The following is a 27,632-nucleotide window of genomic DNA, read 5'->3' as shown; positions in this document are numbered from 1 at the left end:
GCCCACATCTATACAGGATCAATGCAGAGTCCCTGCGGTCACAACTACGCCATTCAGACCTGCTCTCTCTAAAGCCTGGTACACGCACTCCTTGTGACCATCCAACATCCCAGGCTGCGATTTACACAAACCTCAGAATGACATGGCTCCCCACTTGGGCACCAGATTCTCTAATAGCCTTGTATCAGGCATTGTGGACCCCGAATGGTGCACAGCAATAGTTATCACACTCCACAGAGGTGGCGCCACAATGGACCAGAGGAAATATTGCCCTATACGCCTGACTAGACTGTTCTGCAAAGCTATTGAGAACATCATCATGGAAGTCATTCACAGAGACATTGTTGGCCTCCAAACCTTTGATACTACCCAGGTTGGAGTTGTTAGGGCCACACCATGGCTCGTACACCTGGTGGTGTCATGTGAGACAGTTACCAAGGTAGTAGATGATGGTAAGGGGGTCCACACAGCCTACCTTGCCCTCTCATTGCCTTTCAACACCGTTCACCATTCTGGTATTGTCAATATACACATCCACCTGCACAGCAATCCATACATCTTGAGATGTTATGCAAAGTAGCTCACGGACAGGACACACGTGGTGAGGGTAGCATACCGCAGTTCCTACTGTACATCAGTTACAATTGGCATACCCCAGTCCTCGGTCATAGGGACCCTCATGTTCATTATATGCTTCCCTGAGGTACAGTCTAGCACAGAAAGACTTTCCCTGAATAGGTTTCCAGACGACTACAAACTAGGGGCCATGATTGATTCACCAGCTAATATACACACCCTCCATACGGATATCACTGTGACGGATACCTGGTGTGGGTAACATGGCCTCAAGCAGCATGGCAGACAGTGCATAGACATCCCCTTTGGATTACAACACTCACCCTGTGACTATCACATAGGTGGTAGTCCCCTACATACATAAGACATTATAAGGGATCTTAGTACACACGTAGATAGCACCCACTCCTTTGATAACCTTATTGTCAAGGGGGCATGGATATCCTTCTACATGGCCACCCTAATCTGTAATGGTTTATATCCGGAACAAAGGCTGCCATTGTACCTCTATACTTCTGACTTATGAAACACATTCAGGGGTGCAACACCCCCTTTGGGGTGTACCTTACAGCACAGCAATGGCTTTAAATACCACAACATTAATGCACCAACAGTATTACTCACCTCCAAAGGATGACGTATGCAGTACAACTACTGAAACCCCAACTGTAGTCATTTGCATACTGCATACTCAGTGGTGACCTCTGCTGAACATACAAGGCCCATGTCCACACCAATATTGGTGGATATGCTCCACATGAGCAACATAAGCAAAAGCCACTGAGAGCGACATGCTCTGGGATATGTACCCAAACGCAAAGATGAGTAGCACATGCTGGAGGGATACATTCCTGAAACGGACACTCACCATGCTTTGGAACATGATTCCTATGTACATCAGGCAGGGACCCTCACTAGCACTCTTTGTGAGATACTTCGATGGGTGAATGGGGAACAGTCATGTATGTCAGGGATTACTGCAGTGGCTGTACTGTCCACAGGTGCAGGAAACAAATGGCTGTGCTGTTCACAGGCACAGGACAGTAACCTAGGGAGGTGCAGCCAGTGACAACACTGTATTAGGGCTTACAAATGAACTTGGCCAGACAGCATAGTACCTAACTATGAACCTATGAAGCTATTACATGTCCTTTGTGCATGGATAATTGACTAGCTCTTCCATTTCAATTAGCTATCATGCTGTTACACTGTCTGGTGACTAAAAGACATATGTATCCTGTTACTGTGTATTGTACAGTCCAATACACATACCTTATGTTTGCATAATATACCAGTCATGCTATGTAAAATATTTGACTTATCTACCTACAATACTGTACTTTTCACATATTTGAAACCATATCCCATAATGCAAAGCATAATTGCACAGCAGGACCACCTTAGGCATGTTATTCTCATTATACGCCCATACATATGCCTACTGTTACAGTATATCAACATAAAATATCCCCTGTTATGGCACGTACTTGTTGGAAAACCCTACCACCAACAGCAGCTGGAGTGGTATTGTTATGTTTAAAGCCCTTATGTAGCATCCCTTGTGGTGTCTGAGGTGTTTACCTTGTGGCCAACAGCAGTACACACAATTTCTAAAAGTGTTACTATGCTCAACAAGACATCATCTTTTCCCCCTGTCTGCATTGTGTAAACTTTCATTAATACAGAACAGGCACTGCATACACTAACATACTGAGTGTTCTACATATTTTCTTAGTGGTCTGAGTATGTGATAATATCTGTGTTACTCCTTTCCTCTTTAAATGATTCAATGGTATGAGCATACGGTTTGAATGTATGGCAAGCCCTGTAACATGTGGTATCCTGCAGCCAGTTGGTGTTCCAGAGTAGATTATTACATGCACATCAGCTGTGCAGCTACTCCATTGGCCAATTACATGGCAACAGTGGTGTATAATTGAATACTCCACTTGGGTATTGTCCTTTTGCCCTACCTTCGAGGGAGATGGTCTGGATGTATTGTATTGTGATGAATTGCAACAGCTATTTGGAGAGACACAGATACTTTGAATTCATGTCCCCTGTGGATTGTGTGTGACGGCTAGAGTAAATAGTTCTACATGTGAGTGTAGCTGTTATCTCAAACGTCTGATACGAGATTATTGCAAACAAAACCTGTAACATCGGCGTCTGTTCCATTGTACAGCAACGATTTCAAATGGCGCCATTACAAGTGTGTCTCTCACAAGGTATGTTAACACTTCTGCAGATGTCATTGAGTGAGTGGATGTTTGTGATATTATTACAGTCTGTATTGCAATTGATTCAGGTGTGGGGAAGATGTAGGTGGGTGTACATAGCAGATAAAGGTTTGTGGGGAATGCATTTATACAAATTCCATATGTGAGTGGGGGCCCCTTCCCTAATTGAAGACCTGTCATTTAGTTGACTAATACTATGGCTATTGCAGGCTTATTCATTAAACCATTGTTAATTGGTTCTTATATAGCAGACAGGTGAGGTTGATCCTTCAATCCCTCTGAAATACATCAGTATGTACTGAACTGTTGCTACATGAAAGCTGTCTCATGTATTTCTGTCACAAATATTTGCACTCATTGCAGTTGTGTTGGTGACTCCAACACTTTGGCTTGGGTTGCCACCTTTTCAATTGACCATATTGGGACATTTGCAGGGCACACATCAGGGTTCAGAGGCCGACACAAACCCACTGTCAGTATAAAGGATAGAACTTACTTTTGCCCTAAATTAAACCTTATTCTTGTAGCACTTTAGCTGCTTATTATGTTTCTTGTACAATTTACGTATTTGAGAGATGGACGTAACTATTTCATGCAACTATTACTTAATATATGGGACATCATTATGTCCTACAATCTCAGTACATTTACCCTTTTTAATATTTGTTGTCAGGACACAACTGGCCAAAGAGGGACTGTTCCTCTCAAAGTGGGACAGGTGGTAACCGTATGCCTAAGGCCGGCTATGACCACAACTACTGTAATAATCTACCTCCGAGTTAGCACGAACAGATCCATGATGCAAACACACACACACACACACACACACACACACACACACACACACACACACACACACACACACACACACACACACACACACACATTACAGTCCCACAGAAACACACACCACACTCTCAACATGCACTTACACACACTACAGCAATCGGAACCACACTTAAACACAGTACCCACCTGGACTGCAGCACCAGCAGCAATAACTTAATGTCCCTTAACATCATGATTATATTATTCGTGGTTATACTGTTCTGGTACTGTGGACTTTCGGTCTTTAAGCCTAGTGATTACGCGTGTCGGTATGTAAAGCATTCGGTAGTTGGCAGTATCCTATTCATTTGTACCTCCATGGTTGTGTACATGTCGTTAACCTGTCTATATATTTGCAGATATATGTATTTCCGTATATATCGACATACATCTCTCTATCACCCTTTCTATCCCTATTATATATATATATATATATATATATATATATATATATATATATATATATATATATATATATATATAGACAGGGAGAAGGGGAGAGAGAGTGTACACACTTTTCATTGGGTACATGGTGGTGTATTCTGTTTGCTGAACCCTGCCCTTTTGTGTTTTAACCTTTCACAATACACACCTGCCGTTGGTACATCTTGGGTAGCTTAGTGGTAGGTGATTGTGTACATGGTTGCATGTTCTACTCCTGCCAGTGGTTGTTTTTCCTCTCAGAGCAGGCACTGTTAGTACATGGGTGAATAATGCTGGTTTCACCTGTTCTGGACATCCTCGACCGTGATCTGCACGGAATTCAGCAAAGCTTAGACCTGTTTTGTGCATATCCATGTAGTCCTCTTTAAACGACACTTACCGTCACTTGCCGCCGCATAAACCCGCTAACATGTGCTTACACATGCTGTAATGACCTACATCCAATATCCATTATCCGTGCCATCGGGATTACGTAATGGACCTTGCAGGATGTGGAACCAGGTACATACATGACACAGTCAGTGGCTTTACCACTTAGTCATCTGGTGTTTGTACAGGTGATAATGGTGTTTTGTATGTAGACTGTACTAGGGCTGTTCCTCCATACTGCAGTCAAATGTGTAACTCAGTTAGTTTACATATGGATGATACCACTTCATGGTATGTCCAAGTGATGTTTAATGGATGTGCTCCAACATTGGGGATCTATGTCAGAGTGAGCCACACACTGTAATGTGCTACACCTTCACACAACCATAACTGGAGAATGCTGGGGTGGCAGATACCGGTCATGGGTACTCCCCATGCTTTGGCACTACATCCCTAATTGCATTATATGGAGGCCTTCATTAACACACCGGGGAATCCATGCAGAGTAGGTGGGGAACAGTGGTTACACATGTGGATCCCGCAATTGGCTCTGCTCCACAGAGGGACAGTTGGTTGACCGATGGGGTGGCGATAGCAGACACATTTTGCCTAGGCTGCTGAATGGCCTCTGACAATCAGGTATGCACCTACCGATGTACCTAGGAACCTATACATACAGTATCAACATATGCTGTTAGCTTAGTTTACTGTTCAGGTGTTGACTTTCCTTGTTCCAATAGCTGTTGTGTGTGCAATAGTTGAGGGCTGCCTATGTAGGATTCACACAGTAGGCCACATATACATTACAATTTGCAGGTGGTCGTGTGTGTATGCCATCCGTTTTACTGTGTGTTCAGGTGGAGAAGTGTGTCAGTCCATAGGGGCCTACACTGTCAGTGTATGTGCTATACGTTCCCTCTTTGCCAAGACGTGGGCATATTGGGCATGCCTCCATCTGCCTACTGGGGCTGGCACAGGTTGTTCGTGGTCTGAATCCCTCTGTGCCTGTGATGGCCTTGGCAATTGCGGTGGGCTGTGAGGGCCTCCACCATTATGTCCCTGCTGCAGCTGTTTCCGCAGGATCATATTATGTAGCATGGCACATACTATGAAGATGTGGGCACACGCGCCTGGAGAGTACTGCAAGGCTCCACCAGATATTTCCAAGCAACGGAACCATGATTTCAGCATCCCAAACACACATTCTACGATGATTCTGGTTTGTGTGTGTGCCTCATTATGGTGTTCTTGCATGGGTGTGTGTGCATTTCTGATGGGAGTCATCATCCACGGCTCCAGTGCATAGCCAGCATCCCCCACAAGGTAGCCATATGGGATGCCCCCCCCTGACAAATACCTGATACAGCTGTGAGGCATGCCAGATGTGGGAGTCATGGTAGCTTCCAGTGCTGCCAGCACACACATCTGTGATAGTGCCCTGGGCATTGCACACGACCTGGCAGTTGATGGAGTGGTATCCCTTGCGGTTTATGTAGCGCCTACCATGGTCTCTGGGTGGTGACTTGATATGTATGTGTGTGCAGTCTATTGCAAACAGTTCCTCTGGGTAGTGTGCCACATGGTGGAAGAGACGCATATTGCTGGCCAACTCCTCCTGAGTTCGGGGGAAGTATATATGCTCACTGGCATGTGGTAACATAGCATCCAGGAACTGGTGGAGTACCCTGGATGCTGATGCCTGTGAGATCCCCATGATATCTCCAGTTGGCCTTTGAAAGGTACCTGTGGCTAGTATTCTCAGGCTTACACATACCTTCATGTCCACTGTGATGGGTTCTCCTCTGTTGTTTCTGGCTGTCAGGCGTGGCTGGCACAGCTCAACTATTTGCTGTATGATGTCCCTGTCCATCCTGTAATGGTCTACTATCTCCAGATCATGTAGCCCCTGGTAGGTTACCCTTGGTCTGAACACTCTTCTCCTCCTCCGGGGCCTGAGGTGGTTGTCAGCATCATCCTCCACAACACCTTCAGTCTCCAACACATGCTGATGAATCAAAGCTATGGCAGCTCCCAACAAGTACATTGTAAAAGTTCCCCATCTGTTTACACCGATGGTGCAGTGTTTGGGAATACACAAGTGTGTGTGTGAGGTGCCTTCACATTTTATACTATTGTGCTTTAAACACTGATGATGTCATAGGGTGTGTATGTACATTCGGAGCTGCAGGGTATCTTATGTTTTACCACAGGTACTGCTATTGTGCTGCCTTTGGTATTAAATTACATTTAGCTGCCATGGATTATCTCTTGCCCTTGCCTCCAATTTTCTTAATGATTCCCCTCCCATTGTCTGGCATGCATCCAGCAGCCTGCTTTCTTGTGTTGTACTTTCCCGAACCAGGATTGTCTTGCGAAATGTGTTCTATTGCCAATCTACTGCAGGTTTGCTTTGCTCAGCGGTTACAGTTCTCTTTCCTTTGCAGTCCGACACCTCCCCTGTCCTGTTCTGCAGGTTGCTGCTAGCAGCCTTGTTAGCTGGTGTCAATTGCCCACTGTGAGTTAATAGGTGTTAATTGCTCAGTGGTACTCCAATTACCCTACTGTTGCATTTCCTTATTGTCTTCCCCTAAACTTCCTTTTTGGGCAGTGGTGCATGGCGCGTGAGTCTGCTTACCGTGTTTCGGGCATGTTTTCATCCACTTACACATGCGCTTTCGGGCACCATGTGTGCTCTCAGCTGAGCAAAGCTATACCTACATCCATGCCCCTGTCCTGTGGCTTTGCTTAGCAATGGGCAGCCCAGATTTGCATTGCTCCAATGTGCTTACAGCTGCAGTGGCACACCCCACTGCTGATGTCATGTATTCCTCCAGACCACTCCTCAGTGTTGTAGCTCTGTGCCGTATTGTACATCCTTAGGCCGGTGGGAACGTTTGCTTTTCACTATTACTTGCCTCATTTGCATGGCATTGACTACTAATTCATAGTTACCACGCCGAACACTGTCACAGAACCTTAGCAACCCGTACAGCTTCGTTGTGGTGTAGCATGCATACCATTGATTATTATGGTGAAATCATGATTTGTGTTACATTGCTATTTTATGATATTTGTATATATTTTCCTTGTGTTCCCATATGCGCACACATGCCCTATGGTTGTACTTTGCGTTACTGTGGCAATGACATTAAATGTTATTTTGTATGTGTTGTGCATCTTTTCTTATGGTATTGGCTGTATATTTAGTGATTGGCATATGTTAACTTTATAATACATGAATCTGGACTGCTTCCAAGGCTCCGATGTCCTGTTTGTCTACATGTAAACCGTTTTTTTGGTTTACATTTCTGTAGGCTTATGCTACACCTATGCCACTTCATGAATCGTTATGTACCTTCATTTGCATGCTGCGGTACTGCACATGGGGTGATTTGCATACCTACACCGGGAGCTGCGCAGATCTGGCATACGCTGGTAGTAAACGTGGAATTGGATCATACCTGAATCGCTCGGCGGACATATTTGGCATTATACCACCTATGCTATGCCTGTGCCTGGTGCAAGCTTCATGAATCCCGGGGAATATCTTAATGTTGAAAGGCAGAAATGTTTTTGCTCTGAGCAAAGATGACCTGGAATTTTTCAAGATTTAAGGGAAAAAATGAAAGTGTGGAATATAGAACCATACTGTTGAGGGAATGGCATTTAACCCTGCTTTTTTCAAGATATACAATAAGAAAAAACATAATCAAGGAGAATAGAAAAACTTATTTCAGGCTATGATATATAATTGTAAGATAGATATATTATATAAACATGGTATAGAAGCCCAAGTGGCTTTTTCAGAGGTTCTATTCAATTAGGAAAGTTGGACATGCATGATGCTGAATTATTACACATCAATCAAATGGATACTTGAAGCAGAGTTTAAAGTCACAGCAATTTCCAGTCATCCCCATATAGCATTACATCTTCTATGATCTGTAAAATCTCACATCATCCAGTCAGCATGGCAACTGGTGCACTATAAAAGGAGACATGCAGAGCATGAAAACATAAAAACAAAAACAGAAAATGTGCTCAAATGAAATCAAGCATCTAAGGGAAGGAAAATGCTCTGATGATATTGCAGTAGACCCTTAACAGCAGAGACTTAATGACAGTATAGAGGAAAAATATAAAAATGAGGGTCAACTTATTAGCTAAGGTAAAACATGAACTGACAATTATACAAAAAAAAAAAAAAAAAAAAAAAAAAACATAAGAGTCTCATATCAGGGCCAGTTATACTGGTTAGCAAAATTTACATTGAAGACTGATACCCAATACCTTGTACCACACAAGCAGAACTAGCACTAATGAGGAAAGATAATGGTAGTCCAGTGGAGAGGCTACTCTCTTTTGCTTTGTAACATGGATAGTTAAAGAAAAGAAAGATAAATTTGTTGGAGTTTGATCTATAAAAGATCATATTACATCTATGAGTAACCAAGTTTTTCAGACATTTCTGTAATAATCTTGATATTTTTCAGCAAGTCTGGGTATGATTCTTGCAATTACACTTTTTAAAATCTTATCAGTTCTGGATTTTGTTTCCAAGACCTAACAAGATGAAGATTCAAAACAGAACGAAATCTAGCATGGACTTAAAGCTTTAAAAATATCAACGTCCAGGACTTTACGTAGAAATGTGATATATATATATATATATATATATATATATATATATATATATATATATATATATATCTTCTTTTGGCTGCTCCCGTTAGGGGTCACCACAGCAGATCAACTGTTTCCATTTCTTCCTGTCCTCTGCATCGGGTTGCTCTGTCACACCAACCACCTGCATGCCCTCTCTCATCACATTCATAAACCTTATCCTAGGCCTTCCTCTTTTCCTGTTACCTGGCAGCTTCATCCTTAGCATCTTTTTCCCAATATACTCTGCATCCCTCCTCAGCACATGTCCAAACCAACGTAATCTTGCCTCTCTGGCTTTGTCTCCAAACCTTCCAACCTGGGCTGACCCTCTAATATACGTATTTCTAATCCTGTCCGTCCTCATCACACCCAGTGCAAATCTTAACATCTTCAACTCTGCCATGTCAAGCTCTGACTCCTGCCTTTTTGTCAATGCCGCTGTCTCCAACCCATATAACATAGCTGGTCTCACTAACCTCTTGTAGACCTTCCCTTTCACTCTTACTGGTACTCGTCTGTCACAAATCACTCCTGTCACTCTTCTCCAACCACTCCATCCTGCCTGTACTCTCTTCTTCACCTCTCTTCCACACTCACCATTACTCTGAACTGTTGATCCCAAGTACTTAAACTCATCCACCTTCGCCACCTCTACTCCCTGCATCCTCACCATTCCTCTATCCTCCCTCTCATTCACATACATATATTCTGTCTTAGTCCTGCTGACTAAGCATATCTCTAGAGCATATGTCCACCTCTCCAGGGTCTCCTGCACATGTTTCCTACTCTCACTACAGATCACAATGTCATCTGCAAACATCATAGTCCATGGGGACTCCTGTCTGATCTTGTCTGTCAACCTGTCCATCACCATTGCAAATAAGAATGGGCTCAGAGCTGATCCTTGATGTAATCCCACCTCCACCTTAAACGCATCCGTCATTCCCATCGCAGACCTCACCACTGTCACACTACCCTTGTACATATCCTGTACCACTCTTACATACTTCTCTGACACTCCCAACTTCCTCATACAATACCACAACTCCTCTCTAGGCACCCTGTCATATGCTTTCTCTAAATCCACAAAGACACAATGCAACTCCTTCTGATCTTCTCTGTACTTCTCCATCAACAGTCTCAGAGCAAATATCACATCTATACACACACACACACACACACACACACACACACACACACACATATATATATATATATATATATATATATATATATATATATATATATATATATGTGTGTGTGTGTGAGTGTATAAATAAAAACACTATTCATGCTCGGATCAGGAAAGTCATTCTACCAAATTACAACCCTCTGCTTGTGTTGCAATCATTTTGTACTTGAACATGGAGTCCCCTAGTAGAAGAACAGAAGCAGCAGATTTCACCTTTTCAAGTACCACACTCATGGACCCTAAGAATGACAACTACTCTGAATAGCTGTTTGCTACACATGCATAAATAACAAACAAGAGGTATTTTTCATTTTATGAAACTTGTAGTTAGAGTCTGATAACTAAATCATTTAATGTCATGAGAACAAATGAACAGCACTCATCCAGAGGCTTGTGAGTATTCCCACACATACACTTGGCAACTGAAGGGGTCAAGTCCAGACCAAGCTAGACACCTGTCTCATCTGAGAGGTTTGGCTGCAAAAACATTGACATTTTCAGAGATAGAACCAATTAAATCTAGCTAGAATTTTTTCAACTTTTGCACAAGTACTGGGGTGACACACAGGCAGCAAGTTAGCATTTACTGTATCATGATTCAGTTTCAGTTCAGGGTTTTCTCTTAATACACTGTTCCCTTTTCCTGGAATTCGACTGGCATTATACCTTACTTCCAGTCTTTATCTTGCATGTAAGATGATGTACCACAGACATCATTTTAAATTTAGCAAACTGAATCATGGCTACCTTCTTTATGCCCACCTAAGCAATTGTTATTAACGTCTTCCTAAGTTATCTGTTTCAAGAACTCCTGCGTCTCTTGCCTTGGTATTTTTATTAAACAGATGGAGAATATTTTCATTTTCTATAGTTATATCAGAAATTAACACATTAAATAGCACAAGGCCAGTGCTGGCCCCTCCATCATACCAGTGGTTATTCCTTTTTCCCCTGACAGGATACCCCTTCACTATCACAATCTATATTCTTCCCTCCTAACACTTCTGCAGATATCCGATCATTCTTTTTGCCAAACCGTAGTTCTTTAAGATAACACAGATAACTTTTATGGAGCCATGTCAAACTTGTTGATAGAACTTAACTGCACCACTTCCACCAGGATGCCTTTCTTTAACTTGAGCAGCACAAATGTTACACTACTTTAGTAAAGTAGTCTGACAGGTACTTATTAGTGATTAAACATGAAGGTTTAACTCTTGGTGATTGCTGCCATTTACTAACATCACCAATTACTAATTTAGAATAATTTCTATTTGCTTCCTGGTAGTGAATCTCTGGAAAACAGACCTGCAGCTCACTGGGAAAGACTTTTTGCCTCCCTTCAACAAAAGTTCCACTGTTGTCTTTTTCCAGTTTCTTCTATCTCCTTACTGCTTAGAGAGCTACTGACCATTTGCATCTGCAGTTATTAAAAAAAATATATATATTCTGCTCCGTGTTAGAGAATGCTGAAAATGTTTTGTATCAGACCCTAAAATTTTGACTTCCGTTAACCTGAGCAGCAGATGTTCTGTTATTACAACATCAATACACCCATCCATCAAATCCCACCTTTATCTGTCCTTTACTTTCCATACTGCATCTCTGAATTTATGTTCCTTTGTGAATACTGAAGCAAACAAATTACTGAGAACCCGTACTAGTCGCCCATTGTCAGTAATGCATTTTCTCTCATTAATGAACTTGACTATTTCTGTGTTGTTGTTTTTGCACTCAATAATCATTATTTTCAATTTTGTTTTTTGTTTTTTTTATTTTTTTTTGTTTTGCTTTATTTTCTTTGCTGCTTTCCAACAAACCTTTAGACAATATGTTTGTATTATCATATTATTCAGTGCTCATATATTGTTCTCCTTTCCCCATGTCACCATCCTATCTATTGCTTTTATCCAGAGAGGAATAACCATCTTTCCTTTTCTTCTTCTTCTTCTTCTTTTTGTTGTTATTGTTCTTTTTATCCCTTACCCATTCCTTTCTCCAGTGTGCACTTTATTCGTAATCCTTTTCCCCAGGCCACTGCTCATTTGTATTTCTATCCGTTTTCCTGCCTCTTTTCCTACCAGTTCCACTGTTCTTCTAATATCATGAAATGACCTCAACCTCCCTCCCAGTAATCTCATGATCTCATACCAATGTTTTAGAGTATATCTAATTCCACAGAACCAGTCTTGACCTACACCATTTTGTGTTCACAGTTCACAAGATATACGTTAATCCCACCCTCCTTATAGCATAATCACCACATGTACATTTTTTATTTCTCATGTAGTGCTCAAAAATTTGATGAACTTCACACCATCAGGTTTTAGTACAATAGCTAGTATTTTATTATTCCTAATACAGTGCTGTACAAGTCAACAAGAACTCCACTAGTAAAGATGCCAATCAGTCCTTTCTTTCACCCACCATAGAAAAAAAAATACTCCAATCAGCTTGTCACACACTTACATTTCCTAAGGTCACCACTTTCTTATTCCATTTTTACTTCTTTGCTCCAAATGCCAACAGATTGTTTTCTCTTATGTTTGGTGGCCTGTATACACTGTCTTTTTACAGGTTCTTTCTCATCTCTTCTGACTTTCAGAATGCATACTTTAGTCTCTGCTCTTATACCTTTTCTCTTCATTCATCTATTCCCTCAAATTTAAGTGAATCCTTGATCCATCTGATTTGCCACCTCTGTTTTTTCTATACACCATGCAACCATAAACTGTCATGGTATAACTTCTCTGCGTGTTAGCCTATGTCTGTGTTGTGATTGTTATACAGCATCTGCCTCATCAAAAAAGCTTCTCCAACTCCTCTATCTTACAACGCGATCTCTAAATATTATAAAAATAACTGCAGTCTCCCTTAATGTTTCCAATTCCAATTTATCTCATAATTTCCTTCAATGATCATGCCTCATCTCAAATCCTAGTTTATTTCTCTATCTTTTATAGACAGGAGAGTGCAGCAATTAAAAATTGTGCAGTTTGCTGAGCAAGGTAAAACATGGAGGGCAAATAAGTCACAAAAGCACCAGGGTAACTGGATTCCCAAAATGAGCTTGGGTAAAACTCCTGTTATGCCGATAATGCACACTATCTTTCCCACATTTACTTGCCTGTGAAAATTCCTTCTTGCTGACCTGGAAAAAAGCAAACAAGTCTAAATTTATCATGTTTAATCTGACAAAGTATTTTATTTATGGACCTTAGGTTTTTCAAAAATCCAAGAAAACAACATATCGGGGAATTTGAGAATCACAGATTTTGACAAGTAAGATGTTATAATAGGTATAGGGAGATTTTTACAGTGAATTGTCTTGTTGCAGAATTATTAAAAAAACTGCTTTGAGAAGGAAGAGTCATGCCATTAGCTTTTAACAGAAGTTATTATTTGATGAAAATATGATAAAAGATAAAACATTATTCTATTTTCTCAAGTTTCAAACACTTAGTATCAGTACGTGAAAACTTTTAAACTATATATATATATATATATATATATATATATATATATATATATATATATATATATATATATATAAACACAAACGTTCATGTCAGCCTCATATTATTCTAAGGGATAGAGACAGTAGCTAAAAATAATGTGGCCAGAAATGTTATATAATGAATGGGAGTTCAGACTGATGTGTTTTACGGAGAACACATTTTTCATCCTGATTATTTTTTATCAGCTACCAAATAAGCATTATTACTCATATTTGTTGTAAAACATGGAAAATACTTTATTATGAACATATGATATGTCATACTCAAATTAAACAAATAATGTTACACCTGCTTTTCAAAACTGAATTCTGTTGTACTAAATGCAGCTTATTTTCATGATTCATTTAAAGATTATTCCCAGGCAAATATTTGTAATATTTTATGAAACAAGATACTGCACATTTTTTTGTATTTTCATTTTCATTGTTTTATTAAAGTTTGATCCTGGTACACCTTTTGCATCCCCCACTTAATAAACTGCAAAATTGTACATAAGGCTGTAAACAAATGTATATCAATTCATAAAGTCAAACTAATAATACAGTATAACTATGTTCATTATTGTAGTATAATAGTCAGGCTAAAAAAAATGCATTTTTCTTTAAATGACACATCTAATATTATCTTATATTATGCATTCATGGCTGAGAAAATAAACTGAAACATTAATTTCTGACAGAACATTTCAAGATACAGCTGTTTCCTTACCTTTGAAAATATGCATGCAAACTCAGTGTAGTTTCTGGAGGTCAATTTGCATACCTTTCCCAGAAGGCACAAACTGTAATTGTCAAATAAAACAAAACTTCTACATATCACAAGCACTGTCTTATGAGCTTTGAAATTTTACAAACTGCCAGCAGTTAAAGGGATGAAGAAGAAAACCAATAATAATATTAAATGCTAAAAAATATAAATTCAAATGCTTTTTCATCTGAATCACAGTAAGAGAATAAAAGTGCTGTCACAATCACCTCAGGGTGAGGACCCATGGTTGGGCTACCGGGTTATCCATGATGGCTACTGATACAGCACATAATTGGAGGCTCTATTCATTGAAGGACACATATGCAGTATGCCTCCAGCACAATATGGAAGATACAGCCTTGGCTTGGGGATGTTCAAAAGTTAGTAGTAGGCTAACAACCCCTCTGAGCTATTTTAAACTTAGCCAGTTTCTCTAGGAACATAATTAAAAAGTACAGCACTCCATAATGACTGACACATCCATTGAGGCTTGATGGCCATATGGGAGAAAAAAATAAGGAACACAAGCAAAGTATAACAAAAAAGCTACTGGTAATTGTTTAGAACAACTGTATCATATACCCATGATAATAGATTATAAGAAGAACTTGCAAAAATCACAACACTAACTGTGTAACCTCATGGCAATTCCTCATTAACTGTAGCTGGAAACACACTAGCATTTCAAGTAACACTGGACACCAGAGGCTTAATTTAATGGTTTAATGCACTGATTTTGCCAACTCAAGATGTGGCGGTAACCTTAAATGGCTTTCATATTTATTATGAAAAGCAGGCCTCCTTACTGCCTTTAAGATGAAGAGTCTGTACTGTTTAAAAGCCTTAAAAGCCACAAATATCATAAATCTGAAACTGCAGCAGGGTGTCTGGAGTGGGTTCATATTACGTTGTTGAACTTTTCAAAGTCCAAACGCCATATGGTCGAACCCATACATTCGAACTTTCAAAAGTTTGAAAACGTAAAAAAAAATAAAAAATAGATAAAACCTACCTGATGGTTGTAAGCAGGGGGGCAAGCTCCCCAATTTCTCCTACAACCCCGATCTTTAAATATACCAACTCCGAGATCGCACTACAGTGCAGTAAAGGGAAATCTTCCCTTTTCTGCACTGAACGGAAATCCCCATTGAAACGTTCAAACTTTTCCAAATTCGAACATATGGGTTCGACAATATGGCGTTCAAACTTATTATGGTTTGACAACGTAATATGTATCCACCTGAAGTGGGCAGTGTTTCCAAACATAAGTGGATATAACAATGCTGCAGAATGAAGCCATAAGTTAGTATAGAGAAATCTGTCAATAAAAATATATTCCCCTGGATTCACGAATCCTCCGTGTAAGACTAAATAAGTCTTACTTGAAGGCTGCAGTTGAACAGTATGACTTCAGCATGCCATGAATATTCATGAGGGCACGCTGACCCAACTGCAAGTCTAACACGGACCGTGCAGGAAAGCAGGGGGCATGTCCGACTGCTGAGCAGTCTAAATGTCCACGTCCCTGCAAGTGTCCGAATTGCAAAATGTAAACGCACAAGAGCGAGTTCGCTCAAATGTCCATGTACCCAACACCACCCTTCCTGACACTGTAAACCCCCAGCACAGTTATAAAAAGTAAAACATTATTTTTTTCTAATTCCCAAAATAGCTGCCTGTATTTGCGCATGTGTGCGCGGGTGTGCCCATTGCTTAGCTGCAGTTAGCAATCCCGTCATGGAAGAGCATAAGAAGGAATGTTTATGAAAATTATGCCAAATAGCAATACCGTAATGGTAGAACATTCGCACAAAGAGCAGGCCTTCATGGTTCGAGTCCCATCACTCCCTTCCTATTAATGTTTTAAATCAGTTATATGAAATAATACCCGACATATATGATTACAATTTTACTAAAAAGCAGTGAAATGGCCTATGTATCAGTGAACAAAATATATATTTAGAAAGGACCTGATATATAATTTCCCGCAGTTAAGCAGCGCTTTACCCAGCGCAATGTAGTTGCCCATAGCTAAATAGCACTTTACCCAGCACAATCGGTTTGATCAGAGGTGCTCGCCGCACCAACCAGCGCACCGTAGGGCAACGTTGAGCAACGTAGAGCAAAGTTGCTTAAACACAGCCACACCCCCTTGCCTATCTGGACAGTAGTAAAATAAAATGCAATGATAAGGTTCAATCCAAGGACTCTGTGCACCATAATCAAAGTACTGAACCACTAAGCCATGACAGCTTAAGGTAAACAGCCACTGTTAACATGCATATACTCAGAATGGTAGATTAACCATTACTAAGCAGGCCAGCAGTCAGCCAACAATTTTCAAAAATGGCCAATCACAAAAAAGTGTGGGAAATGCGGCATATTTAAGTCCCATAGGAGGGAATACTCACCATAACTGATTGTAGCTCACATCTGTAGTTAGAATGGCTGGTGCTGGAGAGGGTACATGCTTCTGAGCGCAACGTTGGGGCATCGAGGAGTCAAAATACATGGTTTGGCTCCTTGTCTACCGTCATGAGTCAAGACTCCTGCAGGCCAGTTCCAAGGGATGGAGTACAAGGCAGAGGCTTGGCACCGGTTAGCTCATGACCTCACCAGTGTCACAGGCATTCCTCGGACTGGTGAGCAGGTCCATCACCACCATGCAGACCTGAAGAGACAGAAGCAGAATGGATACAGGAGGCCCGTGGGATGCAAGATGCCCCACAACTGAGTAGGTAGCCATGAAATGCAGTATGTAAGAAATTATAATTGATTCTGTATAATGGATAGGTATGTCTCAATATCCCTTCATTTACTTCACAGCTGCAGGTGACCATGCTGCGAATTAGCAAGCCTATGCAGATAGGCTGCTAAGGCTGCACCACCAGGCAGGTTAGTGATTATTCTGCATGAATTGTTATATAAAATAGGGGAGAGAGCATGAAAGAAAGTGTTGTAGTCCAATAATACAGCCATAAAATGCCCTGAATAAGTCCTCTGCATGTACTGTTATATTAAATAAGTCAGAGAGCCAGAAAAAAAGTGTAGTAACCCATTAAGAAAGTTAAATATGTCCGGAATAATATCACTGCAGGTACTGTCATATAAAATAAGTGAGCGAGCCTGAAAAACAGTGTTCTAACCTATTAATAAAGGTATAATATGTCTTGAATATGTCTTCCATATGCACTGTAATATGAAATAAAGGAGTGAGCCTGTGGAAAAGTGTGTAGTGTAATTAATAAAGGTATAAAACCTGGAGTGTATCTGTGTCACTTACTGTGAAATGTTGTTGTACCCTTGCATTATACAAATAGTACTGTTTTAATAAGTGCTGGCAACACACAGTTGGGCAGTCCCATCTAAAGTGGGTGATGGAAGTGCTAGTAGCTGTGAAGTATATATACAGTCGTCAACACTCTATCGTACTGAAATTGGTACACCTTGTTTGCTGTAGCATAGACTAGATCCAGGCCTGCTGAATCTAGCTTTGTTTACATGCCTGTTGTTTGTTTGCTTGCTATTTCCCTGGAACTCTAATTCCACCTAATACACAGCTTCTCAGCGCTTCTGTGGATCACTAGTGATATCTGCATTGCTTACTGTACTTATTTCCTTGTTTCACTTGAAAGAAAGTTACTGTTTGTCGTTTTTGCATTTAAGTTACCTGTAACACATTGCACTTAAGTTACCTGGCACTTGCTCACTAAAGCAATTATATAAGTCAGCACTAAAAATTAAAAGCACTACACCCTCACTCCCTACTGGCACTTGTTTTCAATTATTAAGGAATTCCCAATATTATTCTAGCATGTCAAAAGGTCAGTTGTCAATCTCCTCTCTGGTCCAGCTGGTGAATCTGGGAATCTTGAGGCAATGTTACAACTGCCTCATGTACACAGACAACCCTCTCCTCCTCCCAACAAATTCCAACACATGTGAGAGATGCAACCATATAGCCAAACTGGAGGCTAAGCTCTCTCAACTCAGTACTGGCATAACCAGTCAGGAGGAGAAGGAAACCACACTCACTACAATTCCAGTCTCACATAGACCTACCAGGACAGCAAACCAAACACATAATCACTCAAAAACATACTCGGAGGCTTTAAATAAAGATCTGCCTAAGCAGCAGAGACCTCCAAAGCAGACACCCAAGCAACCGCTACCCCAAAACAAAACACGTGCAACACATATCTCACAAAGCCAGTGTGCCGAATAGTCACAGCCCTTAAGACTAAACAACACACCTGGTACACTTGTAATAGGTGACTCTATCGTCAGGCACACTGACATTCCGCTCACCAGGCTGAACAAGGAGAGGGTCATGGTGAGCAGCCTGTTAGGCGCTAGGATCTGCCACATAAAACAAGCACTCAGGTCACTCCAAGGCAAGTACAAATATGACTCAGTCATTGTCCATGCTGGTGTGAATGACCTGAGACGTACCTCCCTGGACTACATGGAAAGAGACATAAAGGAGCTCTCTGAGCATGTAGCCCAGGCCGGTATGACCCTGACCTTGAGTAGCATCTTACCCTCACCAAGAATGATGAAACAATATGAAGACAAGATTATCAATTTCAACAATTGGCTTAAGTACTGGTGTCATTCAAAGGGGATCCAATGCCTGTCAGCTTGGGATGATATGCTCGACAAGCCATGATGCTTCGCTTGGGACAGCTTGCACCTGTCATCGCTGGGATTTTGGATATTGGCAAAGGCTCTTGCTACCCCCATAGTGCCTTTTTTAGGCAAGGCTCAAAAGACAAACCCACCTCCATAGGTATCACAAGGGATAAGAAACAAAGAGTAATGCTGCTCAACGCCAGAAGTCTAAACCTCAAGATGCACGCACTCAAAACTCTCCTTAGCATGGAGAACATCGATATCTGTGCAGTAACAGAAACCTGGTTCAGGGCTCCTGAGAGCACCCCAGCACTACCAGGTTATACCTCATACCATGCTTTTCGGCCCCAAAACTTGGACCGAACCACAAAAGGAGGGGGAGTATCAATATTCATCAAAGATACCCACACCTCCAGGTTGATGGCAAAGCACGAAGCATCAGAGACTATCCATGTGCAACTAACAGTGGGTAAAACTGCCTTCCAGTTTATAGCCTGCTACAGACCACCCTCCCAAACCCAGGAACCCCACTCGGCCTTCCTGAGAACACTGGAAAATATGAAGGTCTCTCCAAACACCATTACATTGGGTGACTTCAACTACCCAAACATAGACTGGGAGCATTACTCTCGCTCCAACGCCCTAGCCCAAAGGTTCATAGAATTTATAAACTCAAATGCTATGGAACAACTTGTTATTACTCCCACAAGAGGGGAAAACATACTGGACCTGATCATCACCAACATGGGGACTCTATGCTCCAGACCAGAAGTGTATCCCTCACTGGTAAGATCAGACCATAAACTAATCTCACTGGATATTCACATCCCGACCCCACCCCCTGCCCAGAAAACCACAGTGAAAAACTTCTCTAAAGCAAATTTCACACTCCTCAAAACTGAGGTAGAATCCTTCAAAGCCCCTGGGCCTGTGGAAAATACAGCCCAGACCGCAGAATCCTTTATAAACGCATTCTATGAACACCTTCAGGAAAGCATGGATCATGTGATCCCAAATAAAACCAAGACCCAGTCCTCCAAAGGCAGACGTCCTGTCTGGTGGACCCCAGCCATAAACAAACTATACAATAGAAGGAGGAAGCTACTAAATGATAGAGCAAAATCCCAAAAAGGGAAGGCATCACTGATCAGTATTAGCAAAAAACTATGGGCACTCATAAAATTGTCTAAGGCCAGCTTCAAGAGAAAAATTGCACAGGACACTAAGGATAATCACAAGGCTTTCTTTAGTTATGTTAGGAACTTGGGTGGTAATTCCCAGATATGCTCAGAATTAGTCCAAAATGACAAAAAATACACGGAACCCACAGACATTGCCAACATCCTAGCTGACAGGTTCAGTGCAAACTTCTCCCCCCCCCTCCCCACCAAAAGGGCAAATATCTATCCCAGCAGAGTGCTGCCCCCCTGACATCTCAGATGCTCAGGTAAGAGCTGCCCTCTCCAAAGCAAAAAACACAGCATCAATGGGACCAGACAGTGTCATGGGCTGTGTCCTACATGAACTCCAAGAAGAGCTAAACCCAAACATAAAACTATTGTTCAATCTCAGCCTTACTACAGGATATGTGCCCAAAGAGTGGCGAACAGCAACACTGGTCCCTCTCCATAAAGGTGGTGCCTCAACGGATCCTGGAAACTATTGCCCCATAAGCCTGACTAGCTTGGTCTGCAAAGCTATGGAAAGGATCATCATGGACCTCATAAATAAAGATATTGGGGACCTACAGATACTGGATCCTACCCAGTTCGGCTTTGTTAAGGGCAGATCCTGCTTCTTAAACCTGGTTGATTTCTTTGAAACAGTCACCAAGGCCATTGACGAAGGGAAGGTGGTCCACACAGCCTACCTGGACCTCGCAAAAGCCTTTGATACAATACCCCACTCGGGCATTATAGATAAGCTCACCAGCTTAAATATAAACTCCTATGTCACGAGATGGATTGCAAACTGGCTCAAGGACAGAACCCGCATGGTTAGAATTGCTGGAGCCATGTCAGACTCCAAACCAGTTACAAGTGGTATCCCACAAGGCTCAGTCCTGGGACCTCTCTTGTTCGGTATATATTTCTCGGAGATACAGGCCAACACGGAAGGACTGTGGCTGACCAAGTTCACAGATGACTGCAAACTGGGTGCCATAATCGACTCTCCAGCTGACACAAGCATCCTCCAAAAGGGCCTCATAGAAACAGACAACTGGTGCCAGAGTCATGGCCTCAAGCTAAATGCCAAAAAGTGTATAGTCATCCCCTTTGGCAAAAACAAAGTGCCCACAAATTACCACATAGGTGGTAATCCATTAAGTACAGAAGAAGTAATTAGGAACCTGGGGACCCAAGTTGATAGCAATCTCTCATTTGACAACCACGTGGCCAAAGTGGTTAGAAAAACATTTTATATAGCCCACCTAATCATGAAGGGATTCACATCTAGATCAGGGGAGGTCATTGTGCCTCTTTACTCATCCCTCATCAGGCCCATAATTGAGTACAATGCCCCTTTTGGGATGTACCTTACCAGACACCTGCAGCAACTGGAAAGACCCCAAAAGTACCTCACCAAGAGGATCAAAGGGCTCAAACAGATGCCATATGCTGCCCGGTTAAAGAAACTCCAGCTCTACTCAGTGGCATACTGCCTGTTCAGAGGTGATCTGTGCCTGACGTATAACCCAGAATTAATGGACATGCTGCACCTCAGAAAATCCAAATCCCATCGAGCTACGCACTCGAGAGACTTGAACCTCAGCACTGAAATAAATAGGACATGCTGGAGGGACAGATTCATAACCCAGAGGCTCCCTTCACTCTGGAATAAAATCCCAGTCCAGGTTAGGCAGAGTCCCTCATTGACTCTCTTCAAGAGGAATCTTGATGAGTGGATGGGAGATCGTAGGTTTACCCCGGGTATCACTTCTGTGTCACTGTCAGACAGAGTCACAGTATACTAACCTCGAAAAAGGGCATAGCAAAATAAATTTAAAATGGGTGGCGAAAGCCAAACACATTCTGGCTAAGCTTATAAATGCCCTAAGGCAGATAGCCTAGTATAAACCTATGAACCTATGAACAGTCAGTTACTGGCTGGCATGCATAAGTAAATCTGGCACATGAGTAGCTTGTTAATTTGTTCCCCAGAAATGTGAGTGTGCTACAACAAATGCAGGGTTCTGTACAAATTGAACTGAAAATGTCATGTGAACACATCCAGATATGTAGATAAAGAAATATAAATACAACAATAAATATGTAGTAGTAACATCTGCATCCTGGACAGTTAGTATGTCAGATATAGGTCAGGTATATAATGAACTAGCCAAACCCATTACACAACCTAACGCATGTTGCCAAGTGTAATAATACATGTAGGGGATATACACCTGCAGTCAATAGGAATGTAGTGTAGACTAAAAGTACTTATAATATGTTAATTGAGGTTTCTTTCTACATCCTACTGTATGTGCATAAACAATCAATTCCACAATTCAATAGGTATGTGTAATCTCAAAACATTTGTTGGGACATATGTCCTATTGTTCTATAAATATCTGCATTCACTTTGATGCATGTGCCCTGTTCAAACACCACAATCATGGAGGCCTGTTGCCACCAATTATCCCTGCATGCTGTTGGAATGTCCACTGTTGTTCAATTTATGCATGTGCTATGCTTGCTGTTCAACTATTGGAACCTTGGTGTGTTGGGCTAATGGGAATATTACTGCATGCTGTTACAACTAATTTGGAATGCTGTTGTTTATGTTGTAATTAAACACACCCAATCACAGAATGTATGGGAAGGCCGGTCCCAGCGGACCCACCTGTCCCTCCTCAGCTGGCGAGTGCACCTGGCACCAGCAGGTTCGGTGCCCAGCCCAGGCTCCCCTCCTCCATTGGTCCTGTGCCATCTTCAGGTGGAAGCACTGCAGGGGATGAGGCTCACCCCACCCCCCCCGTGCAAGCGTGGGCAGAGAAGCGCTACCTGTCACCCTTTGAAGGGTCCGGGCTGTGGTGTGTAGGGAGATCCAGCGTTCAGTCGCTGATCCCCTATGCCAGCTCGAGGCGAGAGTGGCTTGTCTCACAGGTGAGCCTGCCCATCCTATGCAGCCCCCAGCACAGCCATCCTCAGGGCTGTGAAGGTGCAGTGGTGACTGCCCATGAGTGGGGATCTCAGTTCCACTGTTACCATCTGTGGGCTCATGGGCTTGCAATTTCCAAACACCCGTCCCTGTCAATTGTGTTCACCCACCCCATGTGTCATACACCGCCCTGTATGCATCTTGTTTGTCTTGTCTGTTCTCCTCCCCAACCTACCTCCCCAAATATACCTACTTCCTCTACCTCACTTTCCACTCTCACCTGAAAAAAAAAGGGCAATCTGTACCCACAAAAAAATTATGCCCCATACATAGCTGCCCATTTCGCACACATGTCCACTGGACATGTAAACTGATAATTATAATTGTCAATACAACATACTTTGTTGTCCACACCCCTCTCCCAGGGGTGGAAGGTTTCAAATTTCACACCACATTTATTGCATATGCACAGCTGTTGATGGTAAAGGAATGGGCAGCTATGCACCTTCCCTACACCCGTCCTGCACATCCTGAGCTTGTTTTCCTACTGTCTTTCCCTCTCTGTGCCCCCTTTTTCACCACTTTCCTATCTCCCCATTTTCTTTTCTTTCAAAGAAATTAGTGCGGGGGTTAGCGGAAGTAAGCACGTTTAAGCAGTAGTAAGCGGTTTTAAGCGAGTGTGCACATGTGTGCACTTAGCTAAGTATTGCTAAGCGTCGCACAAACCCAAGCAAACCCGCTTACAACTGCTTAAAAGGGCCTTAGTCACTCTATGTCAGAGCCCTTGTTCTACTCAGCAGCAAAATAAAATACCTCTGCCAGTTTCGAACCCCAGACCATTGACACAATCGACTGCATGAATTACCACTAAGCCACAGCAGCTATGCAATAACCTGGTGCTCAAATAAAAATATCATGCATTTCAATGACTGAATGCAAAGTATAAATAGGAAGGCCACAACACAAAGCTTGTTTTGTAGATCTTTACCAGCAATTGTTGTGAAATGCATTACATGAGTCTGATATGAGAAGTAGCCATTCTAGCAGCAAATAAAGTTACAGAGGCACTTTACAACCCCCACACAGTGCAAGACAAACAGTGGCAAATCTGATTAGGGCAGAGGCCATACTACCCAACTGTGACTACATAACAGGGATGTCCCTGACTGTGAAACATATTGAAGCTGTGTCCCTCTGAATCCCTCTGAAAAGTTCGGACATCAGTCAGAAAGGTGGGGTATTACACAATGAATACTGACAATAATAACAGTAGACACTGCTTGTACTTCATAAAAGGAGTTTGTATCCATATGCACTTCTTCACACAAGTCTAGACTTTTACAGTCTCTATGCTGTGTAAGGTGTACTTCACATTTAAGTCCCTATCCCTGACTCCATGGAAAGATGTATCTGAGTGTTTCATAGGCCTGTCAGAGGCACAAACACACATGCATAGTAGCTATCCTGCTGTTACACACACTGCAAATAGCTGTGGTAGGACTTCCACAAGCATACCCTTATGTAGGAGTACAACACAGAAATACCAAAGGATGTAGCCATGTACAGGTAGCAACTGACTGTAACAATGCCATTGTACTAGTGATGAAAACACCTGTGGGTTGCACAGGCAAAGAATAACAGTGCAATATTTGACTACCATCTGGATAGGTTCACAGTTGTGAACTATGCAGACAGACCACCTGCCGTGATAAACCAACAAGTACACACCAATCGTTTAAGTCCAGTAAGATAATATTCACACAATAATACATAATGCTCTCTGTATGTCAACAACCCCCCCCCCAACACACACTGTAAATAGACTTGTGTGTTTAATGTCTACCCAGGATATAGGTAGACATACACGGTACTGGAATTGTCCAGTTGTCCTGTGAACCCTGTGCTAATGTCAACAATAAAACCACAAACCCTGCAGAAGTGCCTACATTAATATTCACAGTATAACAGTTCACAAACAGTTAATGTGTCAAAAGAATACTTCTCAATAACTACCTTTGTATGGCAGTTACTTATATGAGTGGAAAAGAAACTACATAGTCACAGAAATGTTGTGTAAGCATTTGTAGGGGTGAGTTAAACTCTACACTGATAGCTCTGTACTGCAAGTGGCAACAGTCAGGCCTGAGTACAACATGTACATCACTGTCTACACCTCTAGCGTCAGATATAAGAAGTATACCAACATTCTGACTTACACAACAGTGTCCACAGCAAACAAGCATGGGCCCCACTGTGGAAATCTGAAAGGGCTACGCCTACATAACTAAGGAATTTATAGCATTGGGTTGCTATGACAGTGAGTACTGCAATTACCACGCAGCAGGCTGTATGCATTTACCAAATGCTGGGCACCAATTGGTGCAGGGGGCATCACATGCACATGCCCAGATAACTATAAAAGCAGATTGTACTTGCTATCCCCACATGCAATCATTACATTGCACATGTCAACAACTACTGACAAACTCTATTACTGAATACAGAAGCCTTACTTAAGTAAATATTATATTTACTTCTTGAAAAATTAAATATATTAATTAAGAAAAAAAAAAACTTAATTAATAACCAATAACAACTAATAAGTAAAAAACTTTACTTAAAAAAAAAACCTTGAAAAGCATACACAGACAGACCTGACAGTGAGTAACAGGTATGTAACAGAGATGTAGTTACCGGCAAGTAGTAGATGATTATGAATAGTACTGTACATACTCAGAAACATGCATAAGTGGCAGCAGTAGGTATGTATGCAGTGATGCCATGCATAACTACTGCCATGGACAAATTAGTGTGTAGCTGTGTGCAGTGCCACATAACTGTGACATATGTATCTCAGCATTATATGTCGAACATCTGAACATGTTATCTATGGTTTGTACAGTACTGCGTATAATGGCAGTTTGGGGGAGTAGTGCAAATACCTATATAAACTTGGATGTGACAGAGTAAGACATGCAAGATAGTAACATCATTTGTAGCCCAGCATTGGCAACTGCTGTACCAGGCTAGTATAGTAGTGTTATCATTTGCAGCTATATATACTCCCTGTATTATTACTGTATGCACACATGTGACAACCGTCCATGTAGTAGCAAGGCCCAACAGGTCATCCGTGAGGTGTACGGACTTACAACAGTGTGGACCCTGTGTGTGTATGGCACACACATATGGAGAGATATGTATGTGTCTGATAAATTAGCATCTGAACATGTGCATAGAGCAAGGGGCGTACTGCAACTGTTTGTGAAGGCTGGACAATTATATGTTATTGCAGGTTGTTATGTGCATTTTTATATGTAGGTGGTAGTGTGTGGCAAACAAGCCAGCATACTGTGCTGGCATATGACATGTGGCATTTAAACACCATGGGTATGATTCCTCAGGTAGTAGTCTTCCAGATAGGGGGTCCTGCTAAAGGTACATGGGCTGAGACTACCTTCCATGCATTCTGCACAAGACTGTGCAATATCATTACATAACTGCATCCCTCTCAACCTTTGCATAATTGGTATTCCCACCATGAAAGGTGGACTGTATATGTGCCTATATGTATATCTATATGTACACCAATGGATGTTCATATGTACGCCCAAGCTCAATGTTGTAAACGTATTGCCATCCCTCATGTTACAAACCCTGTACCCATGACCTACCACATAAGTGGTAGTCTACTCAACACCGAAAGTGTGATGAGAGACTATGGAACAAAGGTGGACAGTAGTGTCCCTATTGATAATCACAGTGCCACACTGGTCATGTAAACTGAATAAGGTCCACATGTCAACAAATGTTATGTCATCCATGGAATAAGAGGTCAGTGTTCCACTGTACTTATCAGTCATAACACTCATCATAGAGTACATTGGCCCTGTCTGTATGTACCTCAGAAGACATCCACAGTGACAGTAGACGCCAGACACATACCTCACAAAGAGTATTACTGGACTCAAACAGATGCCCTATGCAGACTGTCCTACAAAACCACAGCTACACTGTGTCACATACTGCCTACCCAGAGGCAACCTCTACCTAACATACAAAGCTATGCCAAACCCACAGGTGTTGGACATGCTCCATATATACAGATTACACTCCATACAAGCTACACACTGTACTGATCTAAACCCTGTATCGTGAAATAGCAGAACATACTGGAGTGGTACATTATCATCTCAGACACATACCATACTCTAGAACTAACCACCTGTCAATAGCAAATGAAGGTCCTCATTAGCAGTTGTCATGAATAATCATGATGAGTGGGTGTGAGATAGGAAACACAACCTGGGAGTCACCACT

The sequence above is a fragment of the Protopterus annectens genome, chromosome 3.part0 (assembly GCF_019279795.1).
Source record: "Protopterus annectens isolate FY-2018-M chromosome 3.part0, PAN1.0, whole genome shotgun sequence".
NCBI classification, from domain to species: domain Eukaryota; kingdom Metazoa; phylum Chordata; order Ceratodontiformes; family Protopteridae; genus Protopterus; species Protopterus annectens.
Note: the sequence above shows the minus strand (reverse complement) of the source record.